This window comes from Tympanuchus pallidicinctus, unplaced genomic scaffold (assembly GCF_026119805.1).
Source record: "Tympanuchus pallidicinctus isolate F22 unplaced genomic scaffold, pur_lepc_1.0 scaffold5, whole genome shotgun sequence".
Taxonomy (NCBI): domain Eukaryota; kingdom Metazoa; phylum Chordata; class Aves; order Galliformes; family Phasianidae; genus Tympanuchus; species Tympanuchus pallidicinctus.
In genome coordinates this window covers 18,193,968-18,211,716 of record NW_026294769.1, presented here as the reverse complement: position 1 = coordinate 18,211,716, position 17,749 = coordinate 18,193,968, and the positions used below count along the sequence as shown (strand labels likewise).

At 40.0% G+C, this 17,749-nt stretch overlaps 1 long non-coding RNA gene across 2 annotated transcripts in view; it reads right to left on the bottom strand.

The window, feature by feature from the left end:
* The window catches only part of LOC128091173 (uncharacterized), a 28,936-nt gene extending 11,713 nt beyond the window's left edge, over positions 1-17,223 (bottom strand). For both annotated transcript variants that reach the window (XR_008211282.1, XR_008211283.1), the window contains exon 1: positions 17,143-17,223. This is a non-coding gene — a long non-coding RNA (uncharacterized LOC128091173). The remainder of the gene's footprint in view (positions 1-17,142) is intronic.
* Positions 17,224-17,749: the final 526 nt, after the last annotated feature.

Here is a 17,749-nt window from a genome sequence, read left to right as displayed (position 1 = left end):
CTGAACACACTACTACAATTGAGGTTTCACAAGAGTGGAATGGAATGTGAGAATCACCTCCCTTGCCCTGCTGGTCCCATTTCTTTTGATGCAGTCTAGGATAGGGTTTGCTTTCTGGGCTGCAAGTGCACATTACTGACTCATATTGAGTTTTTAATCCACCAACATTCTCAAGTCCTTCTCCTTAGACCTGCCTTCAAACATTTTCCATCTAGCCTGTATTTATGCTTTAGATTATCCTAACAGAGGTGTAGGAACTTGCACTTGGTCTTGTTGAATTTCATGTGGTTCACATGAGAACCATATCAAGTTCAAGTTCAAAAATATTAGTTCCAAAATTTGGACTCAGGCTTCAAGGACTTTCTTTGTTTGGTAATCCCTGTGTGAGTATCCCCTTATAACTAAGGAAGAGTTGCCTGTGCAAGGACAAAGTGTTCTCTAAGGCTCTCTAAGTTCTCAAAGTGTCATTAAGGCTAAGACAATTCTCCAAGGAACTGAGGACCATTAGAAATCTCATTCCTTCCTTGTACAAGGCTCTTTGAGTTTGCTTTCAGAAAAAATGAACAGCAACTTGTATTTAACATTTTAACCTAATGGATATTAAAAACAAAATCGAAAGCAGTGAAGCCCTAGTAAAGGTAGTAGTAATACAGAAAAACTCAGTTCAAAATTGAAAAAAAATATAACTGTTCTTGTTGTAACAAGGTCAGACATCTATTTTGGAAAGGCTTTTTATATTGAATAAATAACCTACATTTAGCGGAAACTTTACAATTTATGTACAGCATGAAGTAGGAAAACTCTGCTGCATGTGATGAGGTATTGGACAAAACGGTGATGCAAAAATGGATGGGCAAATTTAACTAAATGTGCAACAAGAAACACAAAATCTGAAGCAGGTGTTGCCGTAGTTGTCAGCTTTCAGTTTCCTTCTCTATTCAGATTTTCCATATGATATCTCGAGTCACCCTTAAAGGGCATGGAAGGGCAAAGTAAGGAGCAGTTATCATGCTTTTGGTTTTATGTACATAATTCCAAGTTTTTTTAAAAGCAGATTAAAAATATTTGCATATTTTTTTAAGATTTTCTTTTCTAGAATTCAAAGTTTTGCTTCTGAGAGTCTAGAAAAGATTTCTGGAGAACAAGTAAGTCCCAAAATGTCAAAACCTTAGATAAAACATGTAAAAAAACAAAACACAATTTAATATTTTATAGGAGTGTTTTTAGAATACTTTTCACATGTAAACAAATAGTCTGAAAGAAATTTTAGTATGAGAGCATAAAGTTTGAAATTCTTAATGAAACAGTTTCAGAGGCGAAAGTATCCAAAGTTGCATCATTTGTGCAAGGACTGAAATGAGAAAATCCTCACCATAGTGATCGTGCTACGAAAATAGACAGCATTGGCAAGCAAGAGTCAGCTTCACTAAATGAGGGAAATACTGGCAAGCATAAACCTCGACCTCTAGCAGTGATATTCTCATTTGAAGACTTAGAGTTCTACATACATAACCACCTATTTCTGTCCGAGTCTACTGTTGCTACAATCCATCCCTGGGCAAACAGCCAGTGCAAAATCTCTCCCGCACAGAAGCCCCACTTAAGCCATGGGTTTAACAGGAACATAAATGAAGGGAGTGGTTGAAAATAACCTGCCCTTAAAAGGCAGTTGTATTTCAGGATTCCCAGGCTATGGAGAAAAGGCATCTGTAAACAACAGATCCCTCAGTTTTGCCTTTCCACATCATCTTTTTCCCTTTGGAAGAGGAAACCTTGAGCAATTCCAGTGAAAGGAACAGTTGCACAGTGGGAAAGAGAACTTCCAGTGGTTTTGTTTTTCTTCAAACTCTCCTCCCTTGTCTATGCTATCAGTAGTTGAGAGATGGAGCACACCTTTTTTCCAGCTGTGCACAACGTAAGGACAGGGAGATGTGTACTCCTGGAACCTCTTTGCAGATGGTGAGACCTACATCTTTTCCGCTAGCTCATAATCTGCCCCCTAGCTTCCCTGGGGCCAAGGAGATGAGGATGATCTTTATATAGCTCTCCTCAGGGACTGGGTGAATCACAGAGTAACAACTAATCCCTCCTGCACTCTGCAACTATATAACATCCCAACTGAATAGCAAGCCACAGAAAATGCAGTTTTAAATACAAAAATCAGGCAGAAAGAACAAGCGTGGTTAGAGTAGTTATTAATTTCCGTAGTAAACCAAGAAATTAAAACAAAGGTAAGAAACGAACACAGCCAGAGATTACGAAAGGTGCGAAACCTGCCTATGAAGGGCAAGATACCACTTTCTTCATTTTGGCACCTGACGTTTTGTACATTATCAAATATAAATATATATATACTCTATAGGTATTGAGTGAATCTTCTGCATGACTTGTTATTTTTTCTGTTAGAGAAGGCAAAGAGATATTTTTTTAAATGTCTGGCCACCATGTTTGGTATCTGAGCTGTATCTCATGCACTGTTTGTCATTTCACGCCACTTAGAACAAATCCCAGCTGGCCAGAGTCCTAGTCCTGTGGACTGTGAGTCATGGATATTAAATGACCATCATGTGAGCTCCCGCACGCTGCTGTGCTTAGTGTGTGACACTGTAAAGTTGTACAGTATCTTATCACAGAATCATCAGTGTTAACATACAGTCTGAGCAGGGGTGGTTTCATAACAACACAAAATAAAACACTCATTCTAGCAAGCAGGAAGCAAGGGTTAAAGACGTGTGAAGAAGAAGCAGAGATAAGAGTGTATTTTGTTTATCAGAGGACCAGTTATGCAAAATTAGCTGCTGATTCTGCAAGAGCAGAACTGGGGCAAGAATGGAAAACAATGGACAAGTTTACTAGAAACTTCAAGTCTTCACAGTTAAATCCCACAACAGTCCTTTCATAGGGTAAATACAATCTAGTCTAGCCTTACTGAAGTATCCAACTAGGAGAAGTAACTGAATAAAAACACTGCAGAGTCTGGCTATTGAGAAGCAGTATAAATCCTGAGATGATTGAAATACCATCTCTCTGTTCAGAATTTCAAAACAAATAGTAAGAATTTTTCACTGACTTGATGTGGACAATCCTTGAAATGCATGGTTTCTGTCTAGCAATAGCCCAAGTAAGAACTAGGCAATACATTTCATTCTAATTAATGCCGTGCAGGAAATCTGTTCTGCGGATCAGACCGGAAAAATTTTTGGGCAAGGAGAAACATCATTTTCAAAGAATAACATTTCATACTTGGATTAGGCAATTCTATTCCATTCTAGTTATAAGCTGAGTAAATTCTGGCTATTAGTGATGAGACAACAAGGAGGAAAACCCCAGAAGAGCTAGCTATAAAAATTCATTTCATCAGCAGGATTAATTTACTTAGGGAGATGATGCTATCCTCAATGATGTGTTACACTGTTATCTTCTGCAGATTAATATTATGTACTGCTGTCAAAGAGGCATGAGTCTCTAACAAATCAGTCTTCAGTCACAGCTGTAGGAGAATGACTTCTCTAGCTGCTTGTCTCAGCTTAGATCTGTTTTTCAATCTTGCATATGGTTTTCCTCCTTCCAACAGCTACCAGTTCCTTCCCAGTACCCCAGAAGTTTCCTTTATCTTTGCTTATATTTCTATCACATCACAGCAGAGCAGTCAGCTCTCCTTAGGTCAGCAGAGCCACGCATTCATAGCATATACTTTCTAGGAGTTTTCAGCATTGAGGCATTTAAAATGTATTATATTTCTTGAGTTAAGTATTGAAACTTTTGTATTCGAAGCTTGTTCATGGGCCAAAAGGGGCAGTTAAAACTCATTACCGATGTATGACAATTCAGCATCTTAAAAGAGATGATTGAACTCAGATGAGGAAACTATTTAAATTGATCCAGATATCAACAAAATAAACAATATAAAGATATCAGTGAGTCTTATCAGAGAAGACTGAAGCAGTTCATGAAACATGAAGATTAAAAATTTAGATTTCATTTCTCGCAAATACAAGAATGAAGAAGGAAACTTGCTGCCAATGCAGAAACGAGATGCTAGGAAATGTTATGAAACTTCACTGAGGCTATTCAAGACACCAGCATATCGGCAGCCGCTTCAGCATAAGAAAATCTGAGCTTTGGGAAGTAAAGGCATGAACTGGAGAATCTACCTAAAACCTTCTAATCCTAAAGATCTGGAATGTCTTCTGTTGGCTAATTCATACATTGTCACTTGTCCCAGTTTGTTACAATCCAGTTTTCCTGAACTACATAAGACTGTCCTACAAGTCTGAAAACAGCCTGATAACGTGCAAAGAACGTGTATGTGACAGTAAGGCTAGTCAAAAGCGCTGGAGTTAACAAGAAGTCATTGGTATTTTTCCAGGCCCAATCTTTCTTTTTAATTTATCCTGTTTAAGTGAAAGCATTTTAAAACTGTTTTTTGAAAACATACTGTAGTAAAACCTCCAAGGGATTTTTTTTATGAATAGATGTGCTTTATTTCCAGCAAGAATTAATGCTTTTGCATAAGGGTTGGAAAGCAGTTATACAAGCAGAGGAAAACAGAAGTCACCATTGATCTCTCAGAGATAGCGCAGGCCTGTCAGTCTAATTTGGCTGTTTGAGAATATAAATATTTTCTTCTTTCCTTCTACAACTGTGATAACAGTCTGTAAGCCAATGTACAACTGAAGTGTCACCAGAAATTACACCGTTTGCAAGAAATTCAATTTAAAATGATTATAATATCAAAATTATACTAAAAAGCTTGAAATCTGTATGCCCACAGGGCAATATAGCACTACATTTGTGATTTGATGCCACAAGCCTGTAGACTTATTTAGTTCTATAAATATTTTTTCAAGGAAATATTTAATTTTTCTCTTTTGGAAAAACCTTACCTCAGAAAACTGTATAAGAGGGATAAAATTGGAGCGTGTCCAGAGAAGGGCAACAGAGCTGGCAAAGGGTCTGGAGCACAAGTTTTATGGGGAGCAGCTGAGGGCACAGGGATTGTTCAGTCTGGAGGAGAGGAGGCTCAAGGGAGATCTTATCACTCTCTGCAGCAACCTGAAAGGAAGTTATAGCGAGGTGGGTGTTGGCAACTTCTTCCATGTAACAGCAATAGGATGAGAGGGAACAGTCTTAAGTTGTGCCAGGGTTCAAGTTGGATATTAGGAACAATTTCTTCTCAGAAAGAGTAATGATGGATTGCAACAGGCTGCCCAGGGAGGTGGTGGAGTGACCATCCCTGGACATGTTCAAGAAATGTGAGGATGTGGCACTGAGGAACATGGTTAATAGTATAGTGGTAGGCTGGTAGTTGGACTAGATGATTCTGGTGGTCTTTCCTGATCTTAATGGTTCTATGAAATTAAAGGCGAGATGACCATATTCTGTTTTCCAGGAACTGAAATCAGTTCCACTTCCCATATTCTTTCCAGTCTTAAGATCACAGCCTCACTGCAGTCATGCATACTTTCCCCTTTGTAACTACTTTTAACATTTCATAGAGTTATGATGTTTTCCAGATTCTGGAGGTCTATGACTACTTTAAGTTTCAAAGGAAATGAAGTTCAGATGATCACACTGTGTGTCCATTCATATATCCCTCTTTCCTTCTCTCTCTCTTGGAACAACTGAGTAATTTTATTCACATTCAGTGTATGGATGAAGAATGTCAAAGCTAAGACATTTCAACATGTTACATATTTGGGTTAAGGAAAGAGAACTGAGTTGGTACTGTCAAAAGGATACAGCCATTGTGCATGATACGGGATAGCAGCCAGGTGGCTATCAGCATGTGTACACTCACAGGGCAACAACTGCCAATGTAGTTCTGCCCTGAAGTTCAGACAGAGGTCCTGTAACAAAGCTGGGACATCAGAAATGTATTGTAGCTTCTGTCTTCAGAAAAGAATGGGGATTCCAGCCTCCAAAGGTACACAGAAGCACAAGATAGATCTAGGTACTGCCAAAATTAGGTAAGTTAGGAGCCTTCAGCCTTGCCAAAACAGACACAGGTATCTGTGATTTCATAATATCCAGCAACACTGGGGTTTTGCAACAAACACTCACTCACTGAGGGGTATGGCTTTATATCTCTGTTTCTGTGCCAGAATTTATCCTGAAGCATTCAGTAAGGCACTGTTCAGCCCGGACTGCAAGCGAAAGATATTAGAACTCACAGAAGCATCCTGCTGAGTGCTGGGAACTTCGGCACAGTTGGAAACCTATCTAGCTGTGCTGACATACAGTGCAAACAGTGGCTTTGCTGCTATAGCTGCCATACTCTTTTTAAAGGTGGTTCACTTATGAATTCAATTTGCTTCAAATGCATCTACATTATCATACAAATTAACGTGTACAAAAAAATTGTTTGTACCTTTCTGCTCAGTCATCTTCCTGAAGGGGGAAAGTCCTCAAGGAATTAGGATCTAGAAAGCTTGAAATTAGTTGAGCAAACACAAACTGGAGAGAAAAATTACAGAAGAGAGGATCAAGCTGATAAAGCTCAAAAGTGCTATCTAGCTGACAGTCTAATTATGATAACATGGTATTTATCTTCACATTATCCCTGTTGGGCTGCAAATCACTGCAATTTTTATATTTTGCACAGACAACACTGAAACACTGCCTGCAGTGCCGATGCTCACACATAAAACCCTCATGTTGGCATCTTGCAAATTCAAAGGAGACATTGAGGGCAAGGACTACCTGAGCAATTCCAGTGGTCTGCTTTATGAGGAGACGAATGCCTTGCTGGGAACCCATCAGCACATAAACACCATGCAGTGATCTGGAGCTGGCACTGACAACAGGAGTGTAGGCAAAGCCTCAGTCACAGTGCTGAGGGGAAAGGGAGAGCTGAGACTGACAGTTGTATCACATGGAAATGAAGTGAGAAAGACTAAAAGAGGGTCAAACTGCTGCAGAAGACAAGTGCCACTGTGTCTGGTTTCAACCAAGAGTCAGCAGTGATGTAACCTGCACTTAACTCCCTAATTCACTTGTAACCAGTGTATCTGTTAACATAGAGATTGCCTTAGAATGTGAAATCCACATAGCAACACTTCACGTGAATACATGCCTATGAATCACCAAAGTCAGAATACCAAAGTGACTTTTCACTTTCATTAAGCAGTGCAGGAGATCATCCTTAGCTTACAAAATGTGATTAATGGGTCTCGAGGGAGAGAAGTAATATGTAATTTAGCCCAGAATGGCCATGACAAATTCTGAAATGGGTTTCAGTGTGAAAGTAAAGAATTTCATCTAAACACCCGGAAACATGTTACTATGTGGGTGATAAGAGCACTGGCACAGGCTGCTCAGAGACCTCCAGACTCTACCTGGCCATGGGCCTGGGCACCCTGCTCTGAGTGGCCCTGCTGGTGCTGGGCTGAACTTTGTTCAGGAAAAAAAATAAATAAAGGATTGTCCCTAGTGAAGGATTTCGACATACAAACAACAGGACCCAACAGTGATTCTGATCACGGGGCTTAAGTGCAAAGGCAAAAGTGGAGGCTGAACTTGGAAAGAAATTGTACTTGACATAGTTCATACCTATTGAGGCTATGGACAAATTTAAATCCAGCTTGAGATGCTCAGCATCTCAATTCCAATTACACTTATCATGACCAGTGAAAAGTGATCAAATACACAAAAATGAAGAAAGCTTCTGTGACAGAATTTGATTGCAGTAGTGCTGGAAACTAGTAATGAGGAGAAAAAGACCAGTCACCATGAAAGCAGTGCCATTAACATCTGCCTTATAGATGTTATGGAAAAGGTAATTCCACTCTAGTTTGTCTCCCTTTTTGTTATAGAAATGAGTACTGGGTGTAAGAGCTCAGGTGATGACAAGGGTTGCTGCTGGGCTTCTATGTAAGGTGAGGCTGGGACTGCCCCATGCTGGACACAGCCAGCACCAGCTGATTACAATGGCCCCAGGGACAGGCATAGCAGGGCCCTACTGCCAAGATGGCAGCACTTCTGGGAAAGCATTTGTAACAAAAAGGGCAGAAAACACCACACAGACAGGGAGTGAGGAAAAAGTGTGAAGAACAGCCCTGTAAAGACTAAGGTCACTGCAGAAGAAGGTGCTCAAGCAGAAGTACCATGAAGCCTGTGGAGAAAGCCCTGGTCATAGAATCGTAGAACTGAGTTGGAAGGGCCCTTTAATGGTCACTTAGTCCAAACTCGCCTGCAATGAGCATGGGCACCTACAGCTACATCAGGTCACTCAGGGCCTGGTCCAGCCTTGGTCCATCCACCTTGGATGCGTTCAGGGATGAGGCATCCACCACCTCTCTAGGCAACCTTACCATAAAAAACTTTTCACAGAATCACAGAATTGTAGGGGTTGGAAGGGACCTCCAGAGATCATCGAGTCCAACCCCCCTGACAAAGCAGGTTCCCTACACTAGGTCGCACAGGTAGGTATTTGATTGGGGAGAAGGCAAGTCAGGAGCAAATGGTTGTTGAGCCTGGGAAAAGGGGGAAATGTTGGTAAAGGTGTTGTTTTAATTTTTGTCTGTTTCTCGCCATCCAACCCAAACTAAATCAGTTTCCCCAAAGTCGAATCTGTTTTGGCTATGATGGTAAATTGTAAGCAGTCTCCCTGTCTCAGTCTTATCCCAGGAGGTATTTCATCTTAATTTTTCCCCTGTCCTTTTGAGGAGGGAGAGAGCGAGCAGCTGGGTGGGCATCCAGCCTCCCATCACAAAATGATATTAGCATTGATTCATGGGATTGGAGGGACTGACAATAAATCATAAAGATGGGCACCTGTTCTATCAAGTAGTGGTAATGTGCAAAAACAGGAGACAAGAGGAATATTATTAATTTGTCTGTCAATACAAAATTGTTTTCATTCCGTCTGAGGTTTTAGAACTGATATAAGAACTATAAAGTACAGCCCACTGAAATTCAGGTGTATTTCACTGTGGCCAGTCATTTCAGTTTTGTATCAGTATAATTTCATTATTGGATTTTTTAATACATGACAACACTGACTTTATAGGTAACAGTTTGTTAAAGTAGACATAATTAAAACACTAAAATGAAGGAAATCTGCAGCTACATCATCTAATCCGTGTTGAATGGAGACAATGCACCAAAATGTTCCCAGATATAAATAAAAAACTTTGAAATCTGAACTCTTATAATATGAGTAGTACCTGGAAGGTTCTACACACAAGATGTCAATTGACACTTTAGTCTTAAAATGATATAAATCCTAAGAAATACATTTCATGTTACTAATCTATGTAAACCTTCCTGAAATTTGTATCTAATGTAGAAGAATTAGTGTACTATCTATCCTAATGCTGGAGATGATACAACTGTAATATCAATCATATCACTTCACAGACTCTGAGGAAGAGAGATGTAGAAAGAATTTGAAGCGTGAAACCTAGAATCTTGTGGATTGCTTTTGGTCACAAAAATTCCCATGCATGAGAAGAAAAAAAAAAATGGTGTTGAGCAACATAAGCAGGTCAGAAGCTCCTTTGAAGGCCATTTGTGACCATTTCTGCCTGTCATATGTTCAGCATAGACTGTAGTATAGGAGTGGAAAGCCAAGTGAATTACTAGCAAAGTGCTAGAAACAAATTTAACTACAGAGCTCTCCCACAAAATATTTTACTTTCCCTTTGATAGACATTTTCCAGTCCCCGAGTCAGGCTGGATACCTTAGCCTACCTCTGTTTCAAATTCTCTTTCACATTCAACACAAATATTAATGTTTTTGGCTTGGTCATACAACACACAGAACTAAGGAGGCTCCTTAAGGCAACTCGAATGGCTTTAAGTACATATGCGTTTTCTCTAAAACGTGAAACAGAGTTGGATGAAAACGTTTCTGAGGCACAGGGAAACTTCTGAATTGCAGTGTCTGTACCGTTCTCCCATGAGAAGCTTTAGAACTCACCGACTCGTGGGAGAATGCATTTGCACAAAAGTGGTCACCAAACAAAGCTAGGAGGTCAGTAAAATCCCAATTTATGAGTGCAAATTACTTGAGTGGACATTGCATGTGAGGCCTTCTGCCAATGCAAACAAAAGCATTTGAAAGCAGTTCTTTCCACACTGTCCTGAGAAGAAAGATGATCCCACAGAGGTAGGTTCTGAGAGGAATGGGAAAGAGAAGAAAATTGATTTGCAGCAATGAGCTGAAAACTGTTCTTACAGAAAGATTACTGCATAAATGAACATTTGTGATGACTCCTAATTTGTTCTTCTGTCTTTACGTATGTTTGACAGTGATTATCATGGCAATCATGTCATGGCCTTAGACTCCACAGTGGTAGCTTGGATGTACATATCATAGCAGAATTAAGGTTGGAAAACACAACTAAGACCCAGTCCAACTGTCAGCCCCCCATCACCATGCACACTAACCCATGTCATTTGGTACAAGAAGTATGTCTGCTGAACAGCATTAGAGATAATAAACGTTTGCTAGTCCTTCACCAGCATAGCAGATTTACCTTAATATTGATGTTACTGTATTTTGGTAAAATCCGACCTATCCCAGCAACATCAGTCACATGACTACAACAGCTCTATGTAGCATTAGCAATATCAGAACACCCTCTCACATTTCCTCCACTGACAATAATGTTGTCATTTAACTTAGCTTGCTTTTTTATCTAACAAATCTCACATAGTATAAAAATGTGCAGGGCTTAAAGGAAGACAAATAGGACAGACATAGCAAGCAATTACCTGAGTGGTCATCACAGGTATTGTAAAAGTTATGACATCATGCTCTCTCTTGGAGGTTCTGTTGAGCTGGGAGGAAAGGGACTGTCTTGTAGGCATATGACAGCTTCCTGATACCTTCCACGTCCTAATTTGCAATTGCTCTGCCACTCTTATGTAGAGCAGAAGAAAAGCATTTCTAACAGGTCAGCACAAAGGCATGGTTCTATGTAGAGTTATGAAGTTTTCTGAGGTTCAAGATTTGGGCTGGGATGTATCACAAGAATGGGAATTCAGAAATCAGATAAATGTCAGAGAATAAAAGAGCTGAGGCAGAAAGAAACAGATGTTTCCCTGGCACATGGCTAAACTCACTGGTGGGAGACTTTGGCAAAAGCTTGTGGTCTGTGTGTTCCTCTTGCTGTTGAGTGGAACTGGATTTTGTAAATTCTGTAAATAAACAAATGACCTCAAGACTGTCCCAACTTTGAACTCATTTTTCATTCAGACGCACCCACACTCCTGCAAAGCCTTAGTATTCAATTTGCCTTGAAACCAAAAGGGCAGTGAGGCTATCATCCCCTGGTTAGCATATTAAAGTAGCCCAGCAACAAGCAACATAACACTGAACTGCAGATTGCTCCATCCATTAATCTGCTCTCATTCTTTTCCCTTTTAACAGTGGTGAGCCACAGAGAAAACAAAAAGTCGTTCTCAACAGATTTTAGACTCTTTTTTTACTTTAGTAACAAAACAAGTGATTGAAAGTAAACAGAGTTAACTTTTTATTTGATTTAGAATATGCTTAAAATGGCATTTCTGGCACTATTTCAGTAGTTCCTGGGCACGGCACTAAAAAATGTAAAATGAAAAGTAACAATAGTTAACAATATTGTAAACTGAAAGATACAATACATTAGGAAACTGACAGAAGCCCAGATGTGCTTTGATTTTGTTTGAACTGTACTTATTTGACAGATCAGGAAGGTTGGGAAATTCAAGCAGATTAAAAATCTGCTCTGAAATTCTGCAAAAAGATGGCCTGCAGAAAAGGTTTACATGGGCAAACACATCTTCTTGATTTATTTTCGTTGAACAGCGCTCTAAAACCAGGACTAATAACAGCAAAACAGAGCAACTTGCCATAGAAATACTTAATGGTCCTGTAAGCTACACCATAACTACATAACAGAAACTTTCAGGAGTTGACTGACAAAAATGCAGTACCTTGCTATGTCAATTTAATTAAGAGCTATACTTTGCAACTTAACTGACAGTTGGGAAATCTGTAAACTTATCTAAACCCAAGCAACCATCCACTTGCTGTAGTTCAAGAGAGGACCCTCTTCCTGCACACTTCCATTGAACTGTTTCCATGGAATGCTGTCCATATTCAGAAAAATGTACAGGTTGCCAAACTGTCAACTGAAGCTGTAATGAATGGCTCTAATTACATTCAAGTAGCAGAGAGCATTGCCATTTTAATCAAATCTGAGCCTTGTGAGATATTTGGCAGGAATACAAGAGAAAGCCTGAGGAATACAGTGCCAAAATGTTAGTAACCTTTTATTCTAAATTCTGCTTGTTGGAGAACTGAATGTCAAGTGCTCAGCAAAGGTTGTTTGTTTTTTTCTGTTGGAGGATTTTGTTTGTTTGTTTTGTTTTTGAAGGGGGCATGGGGGCCTATATGGTTTCTCCATGGCTTATTAGCCTGTTCTATAACAACAAAGGAAAATAAAACCAGAAACACAGCCCTGTAATTTCAAGACTAAAAGTGATTATCAGCAAGTTAGCTAATCAGTCAGCTGCTGTCACACTGCCAGTCACAGAGGAAAGGAGGACCTAAGAGCATCATTTAAATCAAAGAGTTTCTGCCAATGCTCAGTTTTGTGTTGTGCACAGCAAGAGACATATCAGCAAATTGCTTTGTCAAATATCTGATATGACACTACCCCAGCTCCATTTCTCATGGCACAGCTTTATGTTCTGGAGCACCTTCTTATCCTAACAATGTGAGAGACTTTTTCTTACCAGCATCTGGTAATCTTTGTATTCCATCTCTTCTTACAAATCTAAAATCTGTTAGTAACCTGCAAGCTATTTACTTAGCACAGTTTCCTTTAGGAACTTGACATTCATAAATAAAGCATAAAAAAATAAAATGTTCAGCAATGGGAAAGAATAAGAAATTATCCAAGAACTCTGCACGGTTATTAGTTGGACTGGACAAGAAAGAAAACAAAATCTCTGGAGCTTTTCAGAACCTATTCTGGAGGGTGAAGGAACAAAGGAACAAAGGAACGAAACACCTTCTTCCAGAGGAATTCATTCATTACTAACATAAAGTTTTAAGGCTGCTTCAGTTCCCACTCATGAAAGGATCTGTGCCAAGAGTATTCTAAGTGAAATAAGATAAAAATGAAAGGATTTGTCTCAGATATTTCAGGTGCAGCACAACAGATTACCATCCACCATTTCATTTCCAAAAGATGGCTTTCATTTAATCCACTAGCATTGTGCTAGTCTTGTCCTGCCAGTCGTCACACAGCAATTCTGCAGCTTCATGTCCCAGGAGAAGGCTGGAAGCCAACAAAGTCTTTACACTTACTATGGCATGCTCTGGTTCCAGCTGCATTCCCAGAAGAAAAGGCATTCAGAGGAAGGCTTCTTCCAAAGTTCCAAACAGTCTCCATATTCATGTTCCTTCACTACACTTTCCATGTTTACTTTGTATGTCTTTACGTTGTGCAAAACCTAAAAGGTGGGCAATCTGTGCAACTATATGTCTCATAACTTATTTTGAAGTAACCTCCACTATATCGTTACTCAGCTTCTGAAACAGCGACAGGATTCAGAGAAAGATGTTGCCACAGTATAAATAGTCCCACCACAGTCTCCCTCTATGAATCTTATCAGCCAACAGTCTCTCAATTCCTAATGTCTGTTTACAAGGGTGGATAGTGATAGGACAAGGGGGAATGGTTTTAAAGTGAGACAGGAGAGGTTTAGGTTAGATATTAAGAGGAAGTTTTTCACACAGAGGGTGGTGACGCACCTCAAGGGGTTGCCCAAGGAGGTTGTGGATGCCCCATCCCTGGAGGCATTCCAGGCCAGTCTGGATGTGGCTCTGGGCAGCCTGGTCTGGTGGTTGGCGACCCTGCACATAGCAGAGGGGTTGAAACTCAATGATCATTGTGGTGCTTTTCAACCCAGGCCACTCTATGATTTCAAATCCTAATCTTTTTCCCCCCTCACATAGAACTGAATGATTGGAGTACCAGTCTAAAGCATTGCACTTCCTTTCCTTTTTGGTGAAGGCTGTTCCTAGTGAAACTTTCTGTTTTTCTTGGAAATATTCTTGAAGACATTTTTTGGGACCACTGATGGATTTTTTTGGACAAAAGATAATTATGCTATTATCTTTTTCTGGAAACAGCATGTTTTGAAGCATCTGGTGAATTAACTTTCTGGTACACTGATAAAACAGATTAGCACGGGACACGTCACAGGCATCTTCACTGCTGATGCAACTAAAATATCAGATTAGCTAATATAAGGAGGAAAGAGATTTTTTGTTTTTCTTTAATGCAGGTTTCATTCTCCATTCTTTAAATACATGCATAGGTCTTTCTGGCTTCAGCTAATAACAGATGTTTTAAACATGATGTACAAGCTCCACACAGAAGGATATTTCTCCCCTATCAGCTTCAGTTTGAAGCATAAAATATAATTATCCTTATATCATTATCTTAGCCTGCCTAGTTCAAAGAAATAAGACACAATCTGGAAGCGTTTCTATGCCAAAAAAATGTGCTAGCCTTTTCTTCTAAAAACTGATTTGCAGATAGGAGGGAAAGGAGAGAATCCTTTTTCTGGGTTAGTAAAAATGGAGTGTTTGCTTCACTTCATGTTCCAATACAAAGCCTAGTACCATAATAAGCATGAGATAAGAGCATTTGAAATGCACAGAGGACACCAAGCAGAAACAGTCTGCTTTTCAGGCATGATGAACACTTGCTGCAAACGATAGTGCCTAAGGAGAACACAGGCTGAGGCAACCAGAACTGAGATCTGTTACTGGGAGATGTGTTTTGTTCTGTATACCCTGATATCTTAACACATCTCCCCTGTTACTTTGAGGACAGGTAAAAATGACAGCACTATGAAAAATACATGAGGTCAGAAATAGGAGTGCAAAAAAATTTAACAGACATTCACAGAATCACAGAACCGTAGGAGTTGGAAGGGACCTCTAGAGATCGAGTCCAACCTTCTGTTTAATCAGGTTCCCTACAATAGGTCACACAGGCAGGCCTTGAGTATCTCCAGAAAAGAAGACTCCACAACCTCTCTGAGTATTCTGTTCCAGTCTCCATCACCTCTGGCAGTGGAGTTCTTCCATGCATTAGCTGGAACTTCCTGTGTTCCAGTTTCTGCCCTTCGTTCTGTTGCTGCAGCCCACTGAATTGTCCCCGTCTACTTGACTCCTGCACTTTAGATATTTATAAATAGTAATGAGATCCCCCTCAGCCTTTTCTTCTTGAGGCTGAACAGCCCCAGCTCTCTTAGCCTTTCCTTGTATAAGAGATGCTCCGGGCCCTCAATCATCTCTGCAGTCCTCCACTGGACTCTCTAGAAGTTCCCTGTTTTTCTTGAACTGGTGAACCCAGAACTGCACACAGTACTTTGAATTTGACAGAATAGAGGATCACCTCCCTCTCTCCCTCCGTTGCTGGCAATGCTCTTTTTCATGCACCCCAAGGTACCACTGGCCTTCTTGACCACAGGGGAACATTGCTGGCTTACAGCCAACATGTTGTCTGCCAAGACACCCAGGTCCTTCACTACAGAGCTCGTCTCCAGCAGATCATGCCCCAGCCTGTACTGATGCATGCAGTTATTCTTCTCCAGGTTAAAGACTTTACTCTTGCTCTTGTTGAAACTCATCAGGTTCCTATCTTTATATCTTTGTGTATGTGCTCCCTAAGCTTCCTTTGTTATCTTCATACTTAACATGGAATCAGCTATCCCACCTACTGGAAATATCATTTACCTGATGACTGAAAGGTGCAGTGTGGACATTTACTAATCACTTTAAGTTCTTCTTAGAGTCGATGCACGTCTAGTGAGTCTAATAACCACAACCTGAATTAAGTAGATTTTTAAGATAAGTGAAATGAGTCCCATGCTAGTGATGCACACTGCTTTCCACTGTCCACAAACACAGCATTGGTGACAAAGTTAGCAGTTAACAGTTGAGAGGAATCTGAGTGCAATGAAGATTGAAGGTGTTTTTCTTCACCTTGAAAACCAGAACCTTAGGTAACTGCAATCATGCCAATGGGATCAACGCTGTTTTACACCAAAGTAAGAAATAGAGTCATTTCTGTTTGCTTTAGAAAGAAGTAGACTGCCTATATATATATATATATACTTTATATTCTTCTTTATATACATATATACACACACACACACATATAGTGCTGTAGATCATAAAGATTTAAACACTGAAAAAGATGATTTACTTGAAAAGAATTCTGCTTCCCCATAGATTCACTTCTACAACATCAAAGCTGATATGTCTTGAAGTACGTTGTAGAACGCAGTGACGCCAACACTTCATTGCATAGTGCATGCATATCCAATGACAGCCTCAAATAGGACTGCAGCAGTGTCTTGACACGATGAGGCTGAGTTCAAGTTAAAACAAGCAATGTCCAGAGAACAGTTGTGGAGATTTAGGCCTTGCTGAATCAATAGTTAGTAATGCAGCGTTTCTCACTGTTCTTCCCAGAAACTGCAAAACACTACTCCAGGAGCCAAAATCTAAGAAGGCATAAATACTGCTGCATGAGAGGCCATTTTGAATTGAAGGTGGAGATGGAGCACAGGCAACGTGCTACCACTCTCACTGAGTGCAGCACTAGTCTTCGAGGGTTTAGCCGTTTTGCTTTGGTTGTTATTAGTTTGTTATGGTGCTGGTAGTTTTGTTTCAGCAATGATTGGAAAATACACACATGTATGACTCAGCCATCCAAAGATCACACTCAGTTTCATATCGACCTTGTCATCATATTGGTGCCAACTGCTGTTTCAAGACTCTTTAGTCTGTCGTGACTACCACGGGTCAGTACTATAGCTTAAGTTTCAGACACATCAGACTGGGGTTCCAATCAGATTCAACCAGCAGTGACCTATAATATGAGGAGAGTACTCCCAGCTTCATTAGTTAACCTTGAGTCTTGTTAAATCTGTTAAAGCAACCTTTCTTACCTTTATCATTATACAACACAGATAAGGCATGATTACTTGATATGGTATTGTTCAGGTCACAAAAAAAAAAAAAAAAAAAAAGGAAAAATTGGTTCTGACAGGTTCTTGGCAATACCATGCTAAGTATTCACAGATAAGCTCATAAGCACATAGAGAGAGAAGAGTTGAACTCACCCAACTGGTGAAGGTACTCTGTGACTACACAGCACTCCTACACAGCAGGGTAGATCAAAAAGAAGATTTCTTTTCAGTGGCTGGCCCTTATATGAGCCCAGGGTGGCTCCACCATGGGTCCTCCCCTTGTCAGGTGGGGAGCACAGGTGCAAACAATGTGTCTGTGTTCCCTGGGCCAATCACACCCCTTCATCAGGCACTCAATCACCAGTTGAAGCTGTGACATAACTGTAGTTATGTCACAGAAACATGTAGTTTCCCTACAGATGTCCTTATGTGTACTTAATTGGTACATAAAAGGGTACAAAGATCTTTGTTAAAATGAAGTTATTTAGTTAAAACACTCTAACAATCATAAGAACCCTATGATCACTAGTCAACTCTATTAAACAGGCATTAAAATATATGAAGGTGTGGCACAATCCTTACTGGTGAAATGAAAGCAGTAGCTTGATATCTGCTATAGACAGGTTTTCTGTATTCTTTCATAACCAGCTGTTTCATGGTGGGAGGCTGAATAAGGAGTCAGGACAAATGACTTCATGCTGCATTACTATGAACACATACATTTGTAGACAAATACAAGAATGACAAGACCTTCCACGTG